Source organism: Pomacea canaliculata, linkage group LG6 (assembly GCF_003073045.1).
Source record: "Pomacea canaliculata isolate SZHN2017 linkage group LG6, ASM307304v1, whole genome shotgun sequence".
Classification (NCBI taxonomy): domain Eukaryota; kingdom Metazoa; phylum Mollusca; class Gastropoda; order Architaenioglossa; family Ampullariidae; genus Pomacea; species Pomacea canaliculata.
Window position 1 is genome coordinate 3,768,271 of NC_037595.1, and position 18,302 is coordinate 3,786,572.

Below are 18,302 nucleotides of genomic sequence, written 5' to 3' on the forward strand. Positions count from 1 at the left end.
AAGAAGGATGATCCAGTCACTAGTAGCGAGAGAATAATGCAGCGAGCCAGAAAGTAGGACAGACAGACAGACAGACACAGACAGACAGACAGACAGACAGACAGACAGACAGACAGACAGACAGACAGACAGACAGACAGACAGACAGACAGACAGACAGACAGACAGACAGACAGACAGACAGATTTAATTTTTTTTTAACTATTCGGATCACAAAGAAAGTGCAAAAGTAGTCGTATATCAATCTCGTGTAAAACTCACTTACCCACTCACGCAATCAATCAATCAATCGATCGATCAATCAAATTAACTCGAAAAGTAAGATGGAGAAATATGTTAGATATTTGGAACAACAACAATTTCGGTGGAACAATTACATCCGAAACAAAACCAAAAGAACAAACAAACAAACAAACAAACAAACAAACAAACAAACAAACAAACAAACAAACAAATAAATAAACAATGAACCAAGATAAATAAGGAAAGAAAAGATGAAATTAATTAGAAAGTTGGAGAAAATGTGAATGAAGGTAAAAGCAGCCATCAGATCATGCAGCAAGCAGCAATTAGTGACTTGCCTGCTGATTTCGACTTCCTGCCTGTTGTCTGTGGAAACACAATCACTGCCCAGTCTTCATAAGTCCTGCTTTCCATCTGAGACTTAACGATCTGTCATCACACACTCTTGTCGTCTGCTTCCCTTCAAATCCTGTCGTCTTTTCCGGGCGCAGACAGTGAAGAATTATGGGAAGTGAAAGTCGACGATGTCAGTCAGCTTACATTTGTGGCTCTAGACCCGCCCATTTATACCCCTCCTCCTTCTTCTTCGTCCCTTCCCCTCCCTCGTCCTGCCTTCCGCCCTCCTCCCTCCATCCTCTGGACTGAATGACCGGTCCCGAGGATCACGCCTATGCAGCCGAAATAAATACCGCCATTGTGACTCCCTCGGAAACATCTTGAGCCCGCCTGTCTGTAGCTGCTGCTGATTGTAGGAACTGTTCTAAGCTTGTTACCTAAAGCCGATGATAAACACAAGAAATCGTTTCTTGTTTTCTTTTTTGCCTTCTTTGCAAATTGAAATCAGCACTCGCAGATGAAATCTTCTGTTGACATAAGAGAAATTTTCTTGAAATGAGCATTTGGCAATAAAAGAATTCAGCACTTGAGGGAGGAAGAAAGGCACATCTGTCGTCAGGAATCCCAGGCGCAGATCCCGCGCAGGGCCTCAGCACGGAGGGTGACAGCATAGAGACGTAACTGAATTTCAGTTAAGGAAGTTACAAGTCCCCAAGGACAATGTCTGAGTGTCAGGCACGATGGAAGAATAGTTTAGTTTCACTGTTCGACTGAAATTTTCTTTTTTTTCCCCCATCCTCGTACTAGTGTTCAAGTTCTAGTACACACTACTTAAACTTTTTTTGAGTTTATTTTGTTTTCTCAAAATTTTCTTGTCTTATCTACCTTCTTTCCGTTGGAAGTATAAAGCTTTCTTTCGATTTCTTTCGGGTAGAATCTCCACCTCACATATCTTTACCTTTATGTTTCACTCAGACCACAACGGAGAAGAAACAAGGATTCAGAAAGAACAGTAAACGGACTTTGAGGAAAATAAACAAACATTTATTTAGATATTAATGTTGCAAATATTTTTTTATCAATAAGAAGTGTATGAGTGTGAGTGTGTGTGTGTGTGCAAAAAGGAGGGAAAAGATAAGATGTGGAAGAGAGAAAGAGAAAGTGCAAAAGCAGTGTGGAAGAGAGAAAGAGAGGAGAGAAATTATTTATTTATGAGGGAAATAGCACAAGCATAGCATATGCCGAACATGTAGCACTCTTCCTGTGAAAGGCAGAGTAAACTAAACTACAATTTAAAAAGAGAATGACTAAAGAAATAAATGCTTAAAACAAAAAAACAAAAAAAGACTTATTGGAAAAGGAGAGGAGGGGGCTTCGTGGCTTCATATTTGAGACGAGATGAATACAGCTCACTTATGAACTTTGAACCTGCCGATGCTGAAAGTGAGTCATTTTAGACAGCTGAGACCTATTCCAAAAGAAGTTTTATTTAAAACACTGTCACCAGATATGCTGTCACATGGGAACAAAGGATTACTTCCTTCAAGGGGCGGGGCTGACTTGGCGAGCAGACCCAGATCAAGTATGTCAGCTGTCAATCAAGTCCATTTCAATCAAGCTTCAAGGCGCAGCTCCAAACCTACCACAGCCTGACTGCCGTGGCTGCAACTGCAGAGTCTGGACACAGAGAGTGAGGATGATGGTGAAAACAGTCATATTTGCCACTAAAGTGTTCATTGTCACTTGTATTCGCCACAAAAGTCCTCATTTTCTATATATGTACATCAGTTATAAGATATATATATATCAGTTGTAAGATATATAATATATCAGTGGTAAGATATATATATATTAGTTATATAAATATATCAGTTGTAAGATACATAATATATCAGTGGTAATAATCAGGAAACTGAAACTGGTCATTAATTAATATTATATTGGACATTACAGATACTGGTCACCAGTTACCCGTTTATTAGAAACTGAAACTGATTAGCAGCTGGTCTTGTATTTGTCAGAAAACAAAACTTATCATTGATTACCATACTAGGTACAAACAGATACCTATCACCTATGTAGCCGTTAGAGTAGCTGGTGTATGAAGTAAGATGAGTAACACATTATTACTGTAAATGTTTAGCTGTAAATGTGTAGTCCTGTCATGACTCAAGTGTATTGTTCAATAAAACATATTTGAAACAAACCCGTCTGTTTACACATGCCATACAATCAAACACTATAAATAAACTAGGTAGTTAGCTACTGGTGGGTGCCGGAACCAATTAAATAATTAAATACATTGATATTATTTCTTACGGGGGAGGATGCTCGGGACTAGAGTGAGCAGCACTCAACCAGCCATCCAGTGGTCGATTGGCGAGGCACCACTGTAAACATACTTCACTGGATGGGCGATGACGAGATAAATGCTGGGAGGGGAGAATTGAGGTGAGAGGTAGAGGGAGAGAGCACGAGACTAGTTGTCAACAAAGTAAACAGAGGAACAGTGACAAGGAGACATAGTGGAAGACACGTGTTTTCATCTTTGTGTATTTCTGAATACGTGTTAGGAAAACAATTATACATTTTATATGGCTTAACTTATATTTAAAGTTTTTGTCATTTTTTTCTGTAAGAGACTGGGTGTATAAATAAACAGTAAATTTGAGTTGTTTTCCAGTGTCACCTGCGAGATTCGGGCAGTCAGAAGCTCACAAACGTTTGCCCTTCGACTTTCAACCTCTCTTGTATATGGGTGGTCTTCACACCAACATCAGTACCAGCGGGTATTTCTTATTTATTCACGTGGCCATCATGTTATGGAACAGAAGGCCAGCAGTTCGATGTTCGATCGAGCCAGCACCAGGAAAATGAAGATTCTTTACTTATCAGAAAGTTTGAAAGACGGAGGATGCAGGCAGGCGGGTTAGTTCTACCCTGAATATTATGTGGACATTGTACACGTCCTCGACATTGGGCATTAACCTCAACTTACTAGTATTAATAATTCTTTTCTTGCTTAACTCTTGCCTTCAGATCAGTTTGCTTATAATAATAATCGGTAAATATTTTTCATCTGTAGGTACACGCAATCATCATCGTCGTCGTCGTCATGTATCAACAGTAGAAAAAGGCAGTAACGACAGTAGAATAAAGAAAGTTATTCTCGGTGTCCTGACCACATAAATAAATCTGTTGGTATGATGTTTATACGATGTGTGGTGTAAGACAATAATCAACCGTCTGTCACTTCCAGGCTGTCTTCCAGTGACCCCACGCAGGGGTCGTGCGCGTCAGTCCTGACTTAGGCGAAGAGTGCACATTTAGCACCCTCCCTCTGTCTGGCCCAGACTCCACTCCCAGTCAGTATACAAAAGAACTGGGGCACAAGGGTAGTGTCCCGACTGCACAGACACATACGTCTTCAAATGCGACAGCAAGAAATACCAATCTTAACAAAATACAAAAAAAGGAAAGAAATAATCGCAAAAGAAATGCTTACACGTGACAATAGTCTCCATCCCATGCAGAGCCTCACTACGCTATTGGTTCTCGTATTTGTTCGTAATTTGTTTTAATTTTCCGGACGAAAGGCGATCTCTGTTTTCTATTGGCTGTTGGTTGCGGGGACTGTCAGTGATTGGTTGTCGAAGGCGAGGGAGGAGCGAGATGCATGACATTGATTCTGTTCCGCCTAATCAATAGGCGTGTTATGGTTTCTGTCAACTGATCGCGTCTCGTGCACTTCCCTCCTCCGGCAGCTTCAGCGCCCGTCAGATCCCTTCCCCTCCTTCTGTTTGTCTGTCAGCTGGTCTTTCCGTCTGGGTGCGTGCATGCTTCGTGTCTGTCTGTCTGTCTGTCTGTCTGTCTGTCTGTCTGTCTGTCTGTCTGTCTGTCTGTCTGTCTGTCTGTCTGTCTGTCTAAGATCTCACGCTCCACTTGCAAGGATGCAGGATTCAGTGTGAAGCAATGATGACTGCGGGAAATGGTTGCTATGGGAATACAGCTCGGGTACCTAGGTCTTCACTAAAGGACACCCGGGTTTCCGCCACCCGAGCTGCTCCTGTACAGTATACAGTTGGTCTCAATGTCACCGGAAGCACCTGAACACGAGGAAATTTTTGTTAAAAATTAGTAATCGTAGTTTTTAATGCCCCGAGGAGGCTCTGTAACCTCTGACTGTAGTTATCCACCAAAAGTCACCTGCATTCTCGGATTTGTATTATCTTCTCTCCACATCTACAGCCAAAGAAAGAAGTCATAGCTGAGGACCGTACACAAGATGGAGAGCCGCTAAACTAACGGTCGGGCTGATAGGTCAGCTCCTGTTTCCCATATCATGTCCAGTCGTTAACTAACCGTGAGGTAATGTTACTTCTGCTTCATAACCATGGCCTCTGGTGGTTAGTGCTTTTGACTTCAGAGCAAAGAAAGATAGTTCGACTTGCACGTAACTAGAAAACCTACCCGTCTTCGTCGAACAGAAAGGGTTGTACCTGATGTTAGCAAGGTAGAAAAGGGAGGAAAAGGAGGTACTAGAGACGGGGAACACACTGTATTCTGTTTCTGAAGACTCTTTACATTTAAATGCCACATACATCTGTATCACAAGTTGTAAAGTAGACATGGAGACTACTCAAAGCATTTGAAGTCTGATACGGGTACCGGCATTTCACGAAATTCATCCTCCGCTCCACGATCTGTGTTTTACACTTGATGGAAAGGAAATGATATTTCTGCAACACAAGAATTTCAGCGGAATTGAGAATGTCATAACATCTTTTAAACCCAATTTTTACTGGAATAGTCTTCTCCTTTAGCAAGGTAGTGTGTGATACAATTCGAAGCTTGGTGTAGAATGGAGGGACTGGAGGAACCGTGCTTTAAACTACTGAGCTCATAAATGGAGTACAGTGTGGGTTATGGTTAACCCAGTCAGGACATGACATTTAAACAGCTTCCCGACTCTCCTGGACGTTTTCGTTGTTAACGGCTACGAGCAATCACTACTACACACGAGAGAGGAGAGAGACCAGACAGACAGACCGGCATCATTCAAAAAAAGATATTTTTTAAAGGGCAATTTGTCTTGTTTCGACTGAGGAAGTTTATCGCTCCAAAGTTCAACACTTCATCTTTAAACTCAGACACTTTCGAGACGGTGGTGGTGGTTGTGGTCGTGGTGGTGGTAGTGGTGGTGGGGAGAACAGTGTAAGTTATTCTTTCACGTCTGCGTCAAAATAACCGTCTTAGTTGTTGGACACTTCTAAGTATCGCGTATGTCGCTTGCTTTGCTGAATATTTCACCGATTGTTTTGATCGAAAAAGGTCGTTACTGTTCGATATACCTATAAACCCAAGTGCATTCTATTTGAAAAATTAGTGTTAATGGTTAACAAGAACAGATTATCGTCCAGAGTTATCCTCAGTCCGGTTTCGAGATATGTGGGGACAAATTTCAAAGCATGGCGACTGATTGAAACTAATTTGAAAAATTGATCGCTGCTTCTCGCTCCCTATCGACTGGTTGTCACCGGATCTCGGCGCGTAGAGTGGCGAGATGAAAGCGTGAGTTGAATTCAGCCGTGTGCGCATGCGCGCGATCACAGGGCCGGCCAGGCGACGCCGCACGGCAGCAGATTTGTCGCACGCGTAAGGAACCGCTGCCGTAGCCTTTTGACCGGCATCCTCTCCGGCGCTAGCACTGTGCTGCAGACGGTCTGGACCTATCCTCATGGCATCTCCGATAATCCGCAGCACGCTCCTGCTGGGCGCCATCGACAGCCTCCACCTTCTTGTCCTCCATCTCAACGTCCGTGAGGTGGTGGTGGCGTTGGTGGTGGTGGTGACGGTGGGAGAGCCGGGGAGAGGAAAAATACGCAGACGGTCGGGTGGGTGTTTGTTATAATCGGGTGGCATGCAGTAGAGACGACAATCGGGTGGCGGGAATGGGGAGAGAACAGGGCAAATCGATGGAAGATTATTTCCTTTGGATAGCTGCCGGAGACAGGCACGGTGTTATCAGGCTGTTTACACTCGGCGTCGGCCATCGCTAATCGCTGTGGGCAAATAGACACACCTCATTAGAGCCAATCAAACTGTCCATTCCTCCTCCTAGCCTTATATGTCATCGAGTGTCTGCGCACTGTCCATGTCTTCATGTCTGAACAGACAAGTGGCATGGTACTATAATCGAGCGATGATAACACGGGAATCTAGCTTAACTACCGAGATAGCTACTAGGCACACCAGAAACTTTCAAGTTCGAGGACACTTTTACATCAAAAAAAAAAAAAAATAAAAAAAATGTTCTTCCATAATGTTCCTCCAAACTGATGATGACGACGACAACGACAATTTCTTTCACATTTGTTTTATCTGACTTCATCTGCACGTGGGTACCGAAAACATTTTCCAACTTGATTTTTGTTTTATTTTTCCACTGAGATTCAAGCTTCAAAAATATTATTTCCAATCCTAAAGAAAGCCTGCTTGTTTCTGTCCAACGCGTCCGTAGTTATGGATTTCTTTTTGTGTTTGTTAAGAGTTTTGCAGCTGCAAATATTCTGTAAGTCGTCCCGGAGTCACTGTCATACCAGCTTATCTCTCCTCCTGCCTCGTGTGATTACACAACGATTTTTTTGTTTGTTTGATTTTTTTCCCGCAATACCTTGCCGTTCGGAGGGTTGTAGGAAACCAGTAATTTCAAATCCAGAATGTGTAATCTACTCAATCTTATGCTAGCACCTCAGTGTCTGTCAAATTTTCTTAATGGGTCGCTTTGGTCCTGTCTCCGGTTTTCTCCCTCCCCCTTCCTTCTCCCTCCCTCACTGTCACTGTCTCTTGCAGCGGCAGTCGCATCGAAAGAGTTTCAGACGGCAAGCGGGTGCATTCACCCAGTTTTGAAAGCTGACCCAGCCACCTGTCTCTGCGGTGCAGCTCAGACTCTATGCACCCGGAATAACCTAAGTCATCTGATACATTGTTTCCTGGAGTAATTTTTTTTAAGGAAGGAAAAGAAAGCCCACCACACCTGAAACTCAGAATCGAAAGAGTTTTTAAGTCCACGCCCCACCCCTGCCTACCCTACACTTTCCCTCCCATGAGTCCCTCCTTTCTGAACCTAACCTCACGGATTGATGTCTTTTAAAAAAAATATTTGCTTATCTACTTTATGGTTGCAATTGTGTATTTTGGTTAAAGAGTGAAAATGTGGGATTCACAATAAAACTTTTTTGTCAAAAGTTTCAGACTTTTTTTTTTTAATGTTTAACTTTTAAAAAAAACTTACAAAGCCCCGAAATATCTGTTCTTCGTTATTAACCTATTTGATGCCTGCTTTGTCGTGGGGTAGCGTGATGCAATCAAACGATGTTTACGCTGTAGGAAAAAAACAAAAAACAGAACTATGCGGTTTTACCATTAGCCAGGCAAATGGAAAAGTCTCACACCTAATCACAGGGTCTTTTCAGGCCTCCAACACACAAGAGTGGCCTGCCTCTTTTCTCCCACTTGGAGATTCGATAATGCCTACCTTCCTCGCCGCTACAAAGAGCGGCTCAGTACATCCTTGAACGGCCTTTATTCTCAAAAGGAGTGGCTGATTCCAGCCTCGTTTGGGAGTGGAGATGTAAGCGTAAGAGCGTGTTTGAACAGCCTAGTCCCTTGCTGCCTGCAACGATTTCTTTTCATCAAAGTCGTCCGGCTTCCTTTTCAAAATTGTCGTCTGCTTTTTAGCTGCAGGTCTCACGGCAGATTGGAACCATTGTACCAGCGACAAGGAGCAAAGCGGGCTTCGCCATTAGCTCTGCCTTCAGTGTGGGGCAGTGGGGAACTTTGGCCAACAAATGTGTCGCAAACCTATCTTTTTTATCTTAGACGCAGCCATCGAGAGTTTTGGAAAGCAAAACTTCCAGTAAGGAAAATAAAACAACTGGAATGGCAGTAAGAAAGGAGGCGTCTACGAGGAGCTGTAAAAGAAACAGTAGTCGCCATCTTGCTGGATAACACCAGGAGATTAGAATTTTTTATCGGTGTTTGACCTTTTGGTGAAGACCCATCAGCAACGCGTCAGAACTTAGAAACTAATAACGGCCAACGGTTGACATTACACCTCTTAAAAACAAATACAATTTACTAGTCTACGTTGTTTAAAAATTTATTTGAAAAGCTAATTAGTGTTTCACAGCATACAATAAAAAAGGTCTGAAAACCATTCGAGGGCTGACCCTTAACACACAAAGGTTAAAACTTAAAAAGTACCCGTATAAAGACATCTATCATGTGTCATGTGGTGACAACTCTCTTCAGAGTTAAGCTCCAGTTTTTATGTCTTCACTTTAATTCTTCGAAGTCCAGAGGAAGTAAAAGAAGGTTCGAGACGGTTGCTTAAAACGCCTGTTATCTTTGTACACGTGAACTGCACGATCTCTCCGTTATATCTCCTGTCTGTCTTTAAGTTTTAGTCACTCTTTTTTACCTGCATATATTTAGCTTTATTTTTGTTGATTTTTAAAAATACCTTGCTAGGTTAATACAGAGAGCCAGATGAACGAGAATTCTATCTGACCTGGAGCTCTTTCAAAATGTCAGTAGTGATACAGCACCGCTTCGCTAAATAAATAAATAACATTTTTCACAGAAGAATTTGCCACAGCGACTAATTTTATTGTATCTTAAATGCCAAACATTAATTAAACGATCGGATCTCATGTGACTTTCTTAAAACAGAATCACAAACTCCCAGGTATAGGACTGAAGAAAAGTAGAGGCAGACTTCTGGAAGTGTCTCGCTCTAGACTTCATGTGAAGGAAGGAGGTCGGGTAGAGAAATAGTATCTGACTTAATAGTATGTGCTCGTCTCTCTGGACGAAATGTGTCCGAACATTTTCCAAAAGCACATTCCTTTAAACAGCTATGATTACACACATGTCTAAGATACAAACCTCCCGTGCATCTTCTTATTTATTTCATTATTAATGGGCACGTTTGCTTACAATGTTTGTATACATATCTATTGTCTCAAGCACATTATTATTATTATTATTGCACTCCAATGTCGTCGTGAAGATGTTCTCACAACGTGCACACCTTTACAATTTACAATCTGCCTCTGCTCCCCTCGCGGCTTGGCCAGGTGAAAAAGCCGAGGAGCTGTTTGGGTGCAGCAAAGGCGAGGCCGCCAACCGCTTGAATGGGATCATGGCATACCCTGCACCCCCGCACACCCGACATATTGCGCCCAGAAGGGCCGCTGAAAGGAACCACTAGGATTGCGAGTGGTCCACCCTTGACGACTCCATGCACGCCGGGAGAAAAAGCGTCCACGTCAGTCCACGTGTCCTCCTCAAAAGGCATCACCCACAGCACCATATGGACCACCATTTACGGAAGATTAACCCCTTATGAGGGCAGGACAATAGCTGCTGTACAGATGGCCCGTGATGAAAGGAGAAAGACTGTTTCGATTCGCCATTGATTACCCGCAAGACGAGAAGGTAAGGGCGGACAGTTCAGAAGCCCAGGGGAGATAACGCCGCGAGAACAGAATATTTCGACGGCCAAGATGGCTGAAGAGCGAGCTACTGCGGCTGTTTATTCATCGCTGGGAGGGAGAAGAAACGGCTCAGGAGGTGGCGTCGCTAGCCTTGTAAGCTGTCGATGGTAAGCGTGAGCGTCAGTGACAGCTGGTAATCTTGCTGTCTCCACTGCAGGCTGTGGGTTTTTCGCCTCCTGAAACGCGCTCACTTCGAGAATGCGAGAAAGAGGAGTAGAGACGATGACAAGCGTGTGACGAGACGGAAAGAATGAAAAAAAAAACAAAAAAAAAACGGAGGAAGGCAGTGATCGAGCAAGAGAGAATGAAAAAGATAAAGAAGGATAAAAAAAAGAGCGAAATACATTTGGGTAAGTAGGGATATAGTGGAGAGGGGAGAAAAAAAAAAGAGATGCGGAGACAGATAGATGATAGATCGTTGTTGAGACACCCTTCTCAGACACCAGGACTGGGTTTTATGTGAGGTATTAAAAATGTCTTAGATCGCCGGTCTCAAGTGCAAGTCGACTTTGCTAAGTATAGTCTGAATAGTCGACCTGCAATTTCAGACCGATGACTCAAGACTCAGTTTCAAGACCTTACATGCACACCAGAGAAAGGTGGATTTCGGGAGTAAAGCCTGGAAAACTTGGACTTAACGTGAAGGCTGACTTAAGTCCTCTCCCGAAACCAACCCCAGAGGAAGCAGCCAGAGAGAGACACTAAGACTCCAGAGTGAGATGACAAAATGAGACACATAAAACAAAGAATATGCATATGAGTCATTCTACCGAAGTATTATAATTTAGTATCACTTATATCATTTCCCACATTATCACCATTACTGAATCGTCTTTGTTATGGTCAACTCAGCCTTCTCCTCTCTTTTCTTCACCACCGTCACAACATCTTCGTCATGCATGACAGCGGACAATGTAGGAATGCTCGTGAAAATCATGATTTTGTAATGGCTAGCATCGTTCAGGCTGGCTGTTGTCTTTGTCATTAAGTAAGGTGTTCATTGATGAGCAGATGATCGGTGAGAGAGAATATTCCTTCAACCACTTTTCTGTCCTTCACTTGTAGTGTAAGCCTAATGTTTACTTCATTCATGAGTGGACTTGTGCTTTCTAAGATTATGAAGCCTTTCTTACTGCTTTCTTTTTTCTTGTTGCTTATTTCTACATTGAAACAAACTTTTAAATATAACTCATATTTCACTAACTTCGTTAGTTTTAATCAATTTTTTTTCAGACTAAAACATAACTGATTTAATTATCAATGTTTATCTTGATTGTGATGGCATGCGAGCATCATCTGATAAGACCATTCAGTTCTGGTTCCTAGATGATCATTTGTTAGTCGTTTCATTTGCGTGTGTGGAAATGGTTTACGGTTTGTACAGGATCCCATCTCACCAAGATCATCAGAATTCTCAAAGAAGAAATAGACATTATCAAAGTGTGGTCTTGCGTTGAGGTACTATATATATATACACACAATATACATAATTATTGCTTGTCTGTCACTCAGCATATCATGTAGAATGGTCTAAGAAAGATGGTGAAACATAATGATAACATCGTCAAATGCTTCCATACGGTCAAAAAGCGTTAAGGGGTCATCATCGTCGTCGTCGTCGTCGTCATCATATGGTTTTGAGTTCTGCCTCCTCATTTCGGTTCTTTTCTGTCTTTAAAGATAACAGCGGATTAGGATTTTGGTCCTGAGGCAGAGTTTGGTGATGGTGCTTGACCTCGGACACAGGGCTGGGGTTGTGGACACGAAGAGTGATCTGTCGGGAGGCATGAAGGGGAATGGGGAGGGAAGGGGAGAGAAGAGCCAGGGGGCAGCACCAACAAGGGGCGGGAAGCTGCGACTCCTCGAGCCATCTCCCTCTGGTCCTCGCCCAGCGACTCGAGTTCCGCGATCGATGAGGGAAGAAAAGGCCGCTAGATGTCGCTCAGGTGGTGCACGCGCGCTAATTGCCACGTGCAGCACCACCGCCACGCACGTGCACACGCGCTTGTCGATCGCCTCCCCTTTTCCTGTCTGTGTGACAGAGTTGCTTCTCCGCTCTTTATTTTTTTTCTGCTTGTACCAGACAATTGCATCCCCTGGGCCTCATTTGGCGTGATCGGGGATAAATTAACAGGTAGAAGGCCTCGATATAAAATCTGAGGGTTTGTTGGTCCGTTGGCTACAGCGCTTACCTGACTTTTATTAACACGCTCAGACCTCCATTTGTTTGTGAGACTGCATGGTGTTCATAGTTGAAGTGTTCAGGACACAAGACTTTTGTTGAAAAGGAAATTTAGCTTCCTTCAGGTATTCGTCTCCCAAAACTTAGAAGTCAAGGAATCAGCTTGGAACTCAGTCGCAAAATTTTGTTTATGGGAAGGAGTGGGGAGGCAGGGAGGAGAAGAAGAGGACCTAGTATGGGTGTTGGTGTGAGAGTTGCTCAGAGGAAGTTGGTTCTGGGGTGAGAGACAGCTAATCAATAATTTGTCTGCCTGTCCATTTATTCTGTCTGTTTGCAATTTTAAGATTATTAAAAGATAGACCCTGAACATTTCTTTGTCTTTTTTCCTTATTTTCTTAATATATTTTGCCCGAATATAAATGGATATGTTTGAGTGTATTCCACAAAAAAGTGCTTTCCAGAAAATTTGTTTCATAATATAACCAGTGTTCGTGCAGACCAAGGACTCATTCGCTGATAAAAAGATCTTTAGCAATGTATCGTAATTTTTTTGGTGTATGAGATATTTTCTTTATACCTAATTATTTTCAAATCCCTGTACTTGATTTACTAGGAAATACTAATTGCAGAAGTGTGAGCAGACAACTCAGTTCTGCACGAAAGAGGCAATATCTTGAGCATCGCAACGGTGCTGTGCCACCTGTGAAATATTATCTCCCTTTCCATTAGAAGGAATCAATTTTAAGGTTTTTACAAATACATTGTGAATACCAGATACATCGTTTTTATTTATACTAACTTTTCATATAATCTGTGAACACTGCACGCCATTGTGCAATTATTTTAAACCAAATAAAAGTATAGACATTTTTTTTAACCAAAATAATCTTCAAACAAATTCCAGATAATCACACATTTCCTGGAGAAAAAGATTACATAGAAAAAGCAATCTGTAAACTGTATAAACACTAAAAATCCTTTCTATTGGGGTAAATTTGACAGCGCGTTCAATAGATCATCCTCTAACTTTTTCTGGTTACTGGAGTGTTAGAGACCTCACTCTTCTCGGTGCCAGCTTTATGTGAGAAGGGTTTATATCTCCTGTTTACATCTCCTGTCCACTTGCTGTGTTCCTTTCCCCAACCCTCTATGGAGCCAGGTACCCATTCCCGACAGATGGGTGGACTGGGGAAATCTTGCTCCGCCACTCGGGTTCGAACGTTGGTGTTCGGCAAGCCGCTTCTCTACAGTGGACTACCTCATACTTTTTATTTTCTAATTTTTGGATATTAAATTAACGGAAAAATTAAGACTTTTGTGTGTTTCGGTTATCTGCAATTATACTAATGCAGGTCTAAATTCCTTCAGTGCACTAGTAGCATCAGTCTCTACCAATATTCTTGTTAAAAATGCTTCTTTATAACGACTTGAAGCATCTCCCTTACACAATATTGTATAATTAAAAGAGTAATAATAAATTATATTGAAATAAATGTATACTCAATGCCAGTGAAAAAGTAATGTCACATGTGCACCAGTCATTTAGTCTGTGTTAAATGTCCTATTTGTTGTTTGCTGACATACTGGTGGTGCTTGATGACATTCTAAATAAAACTGACATCATGAAAGAGATGTGAAATGTGGAGCTCACATAGGCGAAGTTCCTTTACACATCTTTATATTTTAAGTATTGATGTGTAAGAAGCTCTGAGAAAATTAATCTTTCATAATATGTAACAATTTATCCTTTACGGTTTGTGTTCACATATATACAGTACATGTAGATTTATTTTTATTATTTAATTCATAAAAACATTAATCAAAAATTCTCTTAGCAGATCACAGAGAAACAGTCACAATAATTTTGAAACTCATCGGCTACATTTATGATGTCTAAAAAAAGCAACTTTCCTGTTTTGCACAAGTTCATTTTTCGTATAAAAAGATCTAATTATTTTCCTAATTTATTTCTTTAATAAACACACTAACGATACATTTTTATTATATATATTTTCGAAAGGCATATTAATGCCGCACTGTGATTTATGTATATACCGAGAGAGAGATTCTAAAATCTTTTATGTAATTAGCAAGTAAGCTTTTCGAATTTTTAAGCGAGATTGATTCAGATACAAAAATACAAACAAAGAATTCTTTTCAATGTATTTTGCATTATTGTTTTGAAAAATTGTTTTAAGCAATTGTTTTGATTGTCTGTAGAACATTCTGTAACATTTTTCTTTCCCGACTCGCATCTTTTCGCCCAAAATTATATTAAAAAAACTTTCGAGATGTATATGATACTGAATATTTTTTAGATGAACCAAATTACATTTCGTGTTGAATATTTTGAGATGAACCAAATTATATTTCGTGCCCTTTCTGTTGTTTTGAGTTACATGTACATGGAGCGCGTTTTGCAACAGTAAGACCACTCGATGGTGAGTTCCGGTTAGTTAGCTTGATGTTTATCATGCATGACAAATGTTCACAGGACGTGGTGAGACATACCCCCAGCCAGTAAACGACCCAGCCCACTTGAAATCTTGCGGAGAAAAGATGTTTTGCTTGCTAAATCCTTCTGCATTGTGAAGCACAACAGGTACGAACCGCCTCCAGACTTTCTCCCACAGACATTCCTGCGGATTCCACCAGAGTCTGCGAGACATCCCCGCCTGTGCAAACTGTCAGCATCTCTTCTTCATTTTACTTTTTACAATTTTGCCCCTCCCTTCAATATCATGGCTGCCAATGCTTTCTCGTTTTATTCATTCCCCCGTGTTCCCTCTCTTTTTTAAATACTCTCGAATTTCTTTTGGAGTGAGCGATGGATTTTGCCACACGGACTGCTCTTAATATTTGAATTTCATTTCTTTCTTAAGACGTTTGAAACTTCTGTCATTCTCTCTCAATTCGTCTCTGCTTATTTCTTCTCGTCTATCTTTCTTTTTCGTTATTTCTTCTACACAAGCACGCGCGGCTCGAAGACCTGCATGATTGACAATTTGTAAGTGTGTACGCGCGTGTGTGTACGTGTGTGTGTGTGGGTGCGAGTGCTTGCGTGTCTGTGAATCTCTATGTTAATGTGTATTTATGTCTGAAAGTGTGCATCCAGGTGTGTGTAGGGGTGTGGGTGTGTGCGCGCGCATGCAGACATACGTGCGTGCGTGCATCTGTGTTCGTGGTCCTGACGGGCGTATACGTCACGTGACTCATTAAAGGGACACAACTCCCACCTGCTACCCACGGTGGTGGCTAAAAAAACTCCTCGGAAGAGCGCGCGGCACTTTGCATCGCCGTTGTCGGCGACGTTTTCCTCGGCGCCTGCAACAAGATTTACACAAGAGGACGCGGTGACTGACAAGAATGACAGCCTCGCTCTCGCTGAGGTCGCCGCCTGGGCCCCCGAACCCTCTCTTAATCCACTTTCCTGTTTCCCGGTGTTTTCCGAGAATGGAGTTTTTGACAAATTAGCTATCTGGTCACCTGCTCCCCGGCATTTTGTTTATGAACTAGACTCGTGAAGTGGAGGTGTATATTACTTCAAAATCGTCAGCTTTATTAATTTTGAAAGGTCAGGATGGGCGGAGTCACCTGAAGTCGGAGACGCATCGTGGCAATAAAATATTGACTACCTGGGGAGGAGTGGGTGGGTAACGGGGTGGTAGTCAGTCGAAGTGGATTGTTTCAGGGAGATGAAAATGTGAGAAAGGTAATATAAAGAGCTTTAATAAGTTATCTGCGCCATCGTGAAAAAGACTTAGTGAAGTTCTACCTTTCAGTACTTTGTCAATTTTCCATGTACCCCACATCCCCCGCCTCCCCCCTCCCCTTCTCCCTACCTCCACTCTCGACCTGACTAGTGGCGCGGCTGCAATAAGGACTAATTAATTTCCGGGCAGCACCCGCCTGTGTCGTCTGCTAACGATTAGTTTCGCTTTTCAGTGGCTGTCGCGGCGGGTCTTGAGTGACTGCAGCCTCAGCAGTTTCTGCCCCAAGTAGTTTGTCATTTTTTGTGTTAATTTTGAGAAAAAACCTCCAATGAATTCTGTATCTAAATTTCTTACCTATATTTGAAACCTAGTATGTTTTACATCCCACAACCGTTAGATTAATTTTGAATGCAAAACACGATTTAAATTAGGTTTTAATTTTCCTCTATACTTCTCTCTCGCTTTTCCTCTTTATTGAGGTTCACATTAGTTGTCTGCTTGTCTATATGTTCTTTATCTGTTTGCCTCTGCTTGTTTTCGTCCCTTTTTTAGTTATTCGTCATTCTTTGGCATTTTAATTTTTTTTCCCCGCTTGAAAATATTTTTGAACACTTGCCCGTTTGAAACGTGTGAGTGATCTGAACTAAGCTTCCCATTTTTTTTCTTTTATACTTGATTTGGAATTTCGTTCTAAGGAGGCAAGTATAAAGGCTGCAATGATGTCAATCTAGACTGCTTTTCTCTTTGAAAAACTCATCCACAAAGTATGTGTGCTGGCAGATTTGTCATTGTCTGTAAAATGCTAACAGGATGAAACTTGGGAAAGACTTGCCTGCGATGAAAAACGACCTTTAAAGTGAATTTTTTTTTTTTTTAAATCACAGTGACGAGCTTAAGTCGGTTTGAACAGGAAAAGAGAAAACTGTCCGTTACCAGTATCTACCACGTGCAGTCACTCGAAGGGAAGAGTCCTGGGAAGAGTGAAGAAGGAAATTATTCAACTTTGAGCGATGCAAGAATTAGGAGAGGAAGTTTGCTCCCCTACTCAGTCAGATTAGGACTGGTGGAATATGGGGTAGGCTTAATTCACTGTGATTTCAAAACCCCCGCTGTGGGATAGCTGTCCTGAGCTCGTTTTTCTAATTGAAGGTGTGCTTTAAAAAAAAAAAATGGTGAGCTGACGAATGAGCAGAGATTTCGGCGCCGCATAACTAACACGGGAGACAACTCTAATTTACCATAAAGCATCCGAACACGTGTCGACTGTTTGCACTTTCATAGCAGCCGTTCTTTGGAGTACTCTGCGGGAGACAAACACGCCCTTGGTCGTCTTTTTATAGTAGGGGGGAAAGTCAAGGGGGAAAGGCAGCTATTCCTCCTGTGGGTCTCTACAATGCGTCGACAATAGGATTTTTTTTTCACAGCCGCAAGTCACCCATCCCCTACACCCACCGTCGCCTGCCCCATCCTTCACGCACGGAAAAAAGCTGTTATCAGACCAGCGGAAGCCTCTAAGGCGTTGGGCATGCGTAGTTGGTGCTTCCGGGGCTTTGTTCCCAACCGGAGCCTGGGACGGTCCGCCCCAAATCTTTCGGTCACTGCGATTTCCCCTTCTTGCTTTAACGCCCCTCAGCATCAGCCTCCTCAGACCCGTGGTCACTATAACGACAAAAGCACCGATCGTTGTCACAATTCCCGGTCGTCTGCTCCAACGACAATTAGAGAGTGGGAAGAGACGAGAAGTCGTGATGCTTGGGCGTTGTCTGCACCATGTGCACCATTTCAGTTGGACTAGTTATTTGGTCGCTTGATTAGTTGTTTTGCATCCAGTATTTGGGGAGATTGTTTGTGACAATCACTTGGTTGGTTGCTTAGTTGATTGACTGATATCCATTATATAGAATGTTTTGTTTTACATTGTTTTATTCAGTTTTTAAAGTTTTCAGTGAGTCTTTGCAGTGCTTAAAGATTATTTTCAAGAGTTTAGAAGAGAAATGCACTGTGGCAGATTAGAGTTCACCAGTGACAGCAAATGACTGCTTTGTTCAAGTAAGCTTTCTTTTTAAAAGTTTCTTTTACTAAGTGCACAGACTTTGCTTCGGATTTTCTTTCCACCCTCGCCTCTTTCCACTCAGGCCGAATCAGAACTCAAACTGTATATTTCTTCACTCCAGTGAATGCTGAGCACTTAGAAACAACCTGACTTGAGTGTTCACATTTCTTTTGTTGATTACAAGGAATCGAAAGAGATTTTCTGTGGTAATTATA